This window comes from Calonectris borealis, unplaced genomic scaffold, assembly GCF_964195595.1.
Source record: "Calonectris borealis unplaced genomic scaffold, bCalBor7.hap1.2 HAP1_SCAFFOLD_246, whole genome shotgun sequence".
In the NCBI taxonomy this organism is placed as follows: domain Eukaryota; kingdom Metazoa; phylum Chordata; class Aves; order Procellariiformes; family Procellariidae; genus Calonectris; species Calonectris borealis.
In genome coordinates, this window is record NW_027441630.1 from 56,070 (window position 1) to 61,318 (window position 5,249).

General features: G+C 47.5%; 1 long non-coding RNA gene across 2 annotated transcripts; it reads right to left on the reverse strand.

Moving 5' to 3' along the window:
• Window positions 1-4,661, reverse strand: LOC142077419 (uncharacterized). 2 transcript variants are annotated; one of them, XR_012671801.1, is made up of 4 exons: window positions 4,144-4,661; window positions 2,024-2,087; window positions 1,469-1,642; window positions 1-543 (listed from the first exon to the last, which is right to left on the reverse strand). It is a non-coding gene; the product is annotated as an uncharacterized LOC142077419 (long non-coding RNA). The 2 variants fall into 2 exon arrangements; XR_012671800.1 differs by lacking the exon at window positions 4,144-4,661 and having other exon boundaries at window positions 2,024-2,361.
• Between the last annotated feature and the right edge of the window lie 588 nt (window positions 4,662-5,249).

Here is a 5,249-nt window from a genome sequence, read left to right on the forward strand (position 1 = left end):
CCCAGCCCCCGTCCCGCAGGCTGCCAGCCGGCCCCTCACCCTCAGCACGCCCAACGACCGGCAGGCAAACCTGGGCCGGGGGTCTCTCCTGAGCACCACGGGACGCTTACAGCGCGGCATCTGAAAAACAAAAATCCCAACGGATATTTCAGCACGTTAAAAAAACAGCACCGAAGGCAGCAGAGGAATTCGGTCAGGGCAAGGGAGAGGGTAGCAGTCGAGCTAAAGGAGGGTGCCAGGCAAACGGGTCAGCTCGAAATACAACGCCGCCTTTAAAAGCTCGAGCGATTCGAACGCTTAAAATCAGCGTGAAGACTAATTGACACGATTCTGAACACGTTCTTCGCAGAGAAGTAAACGCTCTCGCTGGTGTCGGAAAACGCCTCGTCCCTTCCTTACAGCACCGCTGCCGGGAGATAACCCCGTGAGGCTGCAGGACAAGGGCGCGCCGTAATCAGCAACTACGCTCACGGATCCACCGCCGCAGCTCCAGCCCTTGCGCTGCTGCTGCTGCTGCGCATCTCGCTCGCTTGGCCGATAAAGCTGAAAGTGAAGCGTAAAACTTTGAAGAGTAAAATGAAAAAGAAAGAACAAATCTCAGCAATTCATTTTATGCTAAAAAGGCGTGCGCACGCTTACATACGTACAATGAGAACACTCGTACTATAAAAATATTTGATTTTCCTTTTGCGTTCATTGAAATTGCGTAGCTGTGAATTCATACCGTTAAATTATCTACCTCCAAGCTACACAGCTATCGTTTGACCAGGGGTTTTGCGTGTGTGACATGACTAGGAGGGACGCCTGGCCAGCTGCGCCGAGACCGATGCTACCGAACTGCCGGGGAAACGCGCCGTCGAAAGCGAGACAGAAATAAAGTGCTTCAGAGCACTCTGCCAAAAGATCGGGAAAAAAGCCCCTAACGTTCAGTTGCCTCTCTTTTTAAACGTTTAGAGCAACTACCCAACTGCTTAAGCACACCTAATAAATTATACACTACAGCTATTTGGCAGCTGCAGTTTAAACAATGCAAGTCAGTTTGGAAATTAGACAATTTTAACTTTCTTTTTAAAATTTCATTTATGATAGAAAAATCAGTGAGATAAGAGATCTCCCATACGGTTTTACTTTTTTTTGGGGGGGGGGGGGGTGGGGGGGGAGGGAGGGGCAGGCAGTGGGGAATATCAAATCCCCGGTGCTGCAATACATCAGGCTACCAAAAAGGACTGGCAGGTTTGCTAACGCTGTTGGCTGTACCCAAGCGTGCGGAGGAACGCGTCTTTACGATCTCTCGACTGTTACACCCGAGAACCAAAGATCAGCCGTACATCGACTATTGGAAGATGTGCTGCGCTTGGGTCCTTGCAAGGAAATCGATTTAACTCCTTTTTTTTTTCCAGAGAGAGTGAAAAGTCAAAATTACGCGCTGCAGGTTAGGAAAAAGGACATTAGAGAATCAGTAACTCACCGAAAACACATCAGGACTCTCTGTCGCTAGTTACGAGGCTGCTACCGCTTCTCGGGAAAGCCTGGAAAACACACCGAAGCGACGCCGATTTGTCCCGTGTTGTCCACGCCTCTTCTTTGACCTTGATTGCTTTTAGCACAGATGCCAGTATCTCAGTAAGGTTTTCGAGTGCTCCTGTAAGGTATTTTAAACACTGACTGACTGAAAAAGCATAAAGCTTTTATCGTGAAAACAAAGCCTGTTTCTCCCGAACGTCCGAACTCTTACAAACGGTTCCTTTCCTCTTCTAGTCCAACATTATTTTCACAGCACCCTTTAATAGCAAGCGCACAGAAACAGAAGACTCTGCTTTCAGGAAGAGAAAATAGACGAAGGAAAGCAAGCCTTGAATAGGCGTACCACGCTCCAGAACAGACCTTTATTTTTAGTATTTGTGTTAAAATATTTCATGTTAAAAAATCAGATAGAAGGAGAGCTGCCACATTCTTCGTGTTGACTGTAAAGTCCACGCTACAAGCACCTTAGGAAAAATGCAGACACATATCACAGGCATACCTTGTACTTGCAGACCACTATGGATCCTTTCCATCCGTCTCGTACTTTCACGGCAGTTGACATTCTGCTGAGAGGAAAGGCAAAAAAAAAACCAAAAAAAAACGTTTAGCACAAAGCTTCCTTTTCTGTGAAGACTACAACTGAGTGGAGGAGAAAGTATTTTGCATCATCTTTGGTGCAGTTGTTGAGACAGGCCACTAGAGCTTATGCATGTTTTAGACAACCGTGCCTTTTCTTTTGGCTCATCGGCAGCTTTAGTTTCGCTAGAACTCACTTGCCTAGAGACGCGCAGGTGACAGGCACAGACACCTACGTACGTTTTCTCAAGCCTAAGTAGAGCCGCGATTTCCTCACCCGATACGTCCCAAGTTGAGTATTTTTGTTAAAGAGTACGGCAACCCGTCTGTCCTCGCGAACTCGCTGCAAAAGAGGAATCCTTTTTTCCAGGCCGTTTCTCCAAACGGTCGAGATCTTTGAAAACTGCAGTTGTGCCACCAAACCTGCTCAGGGTCCCTCCCAACCTTCGACCATCGTTAGATTTAACAGGCACACGCTCTATTCCGTCTTCCAACAGCAAAAATACATAACGCCCCCAGACCCCTAGCGCAACCCTACGGACGTCCACACACACCTCGCTGTTTTGATGAGGAGCCACTGAGCACCCCTGCGAGCACAGCGGGATCATGCGCAAGACCAGTGTCCTGGTTTCGGCTGGGATAGAGTTAATTCTCTTCCCGGTAACTGGTATAGCGCTGTGTTTTAGATTTAGGACGAGAAAAACATGGATAACACGCTGATGTTTTAGTTGTGGCTAAGTAGCGCTTACGCTAGTCGGGGACTTTTCAGCTTCTCATGCCCTGCCAGCGAGAAGCTGGGAGGGACCTTAGCCAGGACAGATGACCCAAACCGGCCAAAGGGACAGTCCGTACCATATGACGTCACGCTCAGTACATAAGCTGGGGGAGTTGGCCGGGCGGCGGCGACTGCCGCTCGGGGACCGGCTGGGCATCAGTCGGCGGGCGGTGAGCAATCGCATTGTGCGTCGCTTATTTTGTATATTCTTTTATCGTTACGATTGTTTCCCCTTCCTGTTCTGTCCCATTAAACTGTCTTTACCTCACCCCACGAACTTCACTTTTTTTTCCGATTCTCTCCCCCACCCCACTTTGGGGGCAGGGGGAGCAAGCGAGCAGCTGCGTGGTGTTTAGCTGCCTGCCGGGTTAAACCACAACAACCAGCTTCACCTACGCCGATTTCAGCGAATGCAGCTTCTGAAGCTTTAAACTGAAAACCGTATCTTGACACTTTGCCGCGGCAGAAACGATCCGTAACTAGAACTCTACAAAAACGCAGTAACGCACATTGCAAACCCACAGCAGCGACAGCTTCAGAAATATTTCTACCGGGAACAAGGGAGAAAAACAATACAGTTTCATCTCACGCACAGGAAAGCAGCAGGCAGAGAAAAGGGTCGGCATTCGTAGCCCTTGCAGAACGCAGGCATTCTCCTTCCATTCCTAAACCCGCCTCTTAGGTCGAAATATCACAACACTACTACGGCAATATCGAGAGCAGGGAACAGCAGCCCTGCCGCTGGATGTGCTACTGACTGATGCTATTTACGTAGCAGGACACCTAGACAGAGCGGCACGTTTTTCCACACACAACCCTGAACTTCCTGAAAATTTAAGTTTACCAAAACGAGCCATTTGGAACACATTGCCAAACAATGTTTGGCAATAAAACTTTGATGTGTTTGACACACACAAATTTGGGGTAACTCGCTACTTGCTTCCTGCTGTTGTTGTTCTTCCTTCAGAAATTCTACTTGTAGCCAAGTTATTCGCTACCGGTTCAAGCATTTACCTTCCAGGTATTACCAGCACATCTACACAGGCGAGGAACTAAATCGCTCTTCTAAAACTACCCGAGTGAAAATTACAGCCACGAAAGAGGAGTGACAGGGAAGAAAAGGAGAGGTCAGGCAGCAAGAGAGCTCTGCAGGCTGCCACCAGTCAACATCGCACTCTTTTAAAAAAAAAAAAAACACAAACCAAAAAATAACACAAACACAAAAAGCCCACAAAAACCAACAACAAAACAAAACCTTGACGTTGTACCTTTTTTTTCTTTTGGAGCTCGTCCCTGTCTCAGCAAATTGTCTCATCAGAGCATGAAATGCAGGTGATCCGTATCCCGATGACATCTGCACGCGATGAACACGTGTTCAGAAATAGTCCAGATCTGTAAGACCGGTGTCATTTGTGTGGTTTTAATAATCGTAACTCCGTTTTATTGACCGATGCATTTGCGAGGAAACTAAGTAACTTTAAACGTAGCCTCTCCTTGGGGAGAAAAATGCGTTAGGGAGTGAAAAAATGATGATTCAGAGCTCCCAACCATGACGGAGCAGCGGGGAAATTAACGAAAGTGAAGGCCAACAGCAGCAACACGAAGCGACATTTGGCTTTAATTCTGATCACGTACTTAAGCGGCTCGCCAAGTCTATGCCTCGAGCCTATGAATGACTAGCCCTTTTTCGGAAGGACCAACTTTTTTCCTTAAAAGTCCTAGACTGAAGACTCCACTGAACAGAACGTGGATTGAGCCACAGGACAACGTGCCGTCAACACTCTCAGGAAAAAAAAAATATCAAGTAAAAATCAAGTTTAAATATCAGTTTCCATCGTGTCTCATTCATTCCGTTTCTAGTGATTACCTGGGTGCTCCAAAATTCACTCTCCTGACACCACGTAGTACTACAAATTGAGTTATGCCTATAAAAATAAAAGGCTATTTCCAACCTGCCCATAAAATCAGTATGAACAAACAGAAGAGAAACACTTGAACTTAAAGAAGGACACAGGCAGCTCTTAATTTTTCACAGATGAAAGCTCATTCTTTTCCCTGAAAGGAAAACACTCGTAACTACCCAGGGTTAGTTACGCTAACGAGGGTACGTAGGCACGCTCTGTTCACGGCAATTGTTCATCAGCTTTTCTGCACCAGCAGCAAATTTGCCTTTTCCCTGGGTTTGACGGGGAGCACCTGCAGCGACCTTGGACACGCCAATGTTTCTCCCAGCTCCCCCGGCCCCACATGTCCCATCACCTGAGCAGCAAGCGGCGTCAACCACGCAGGATTTTCTTCACGTGACGCAGAAAGTGACGCTGGGAAAAAGAGGAGGCACAAAATGAACCTGTTTGTCACACCCAGCCAACGGCGA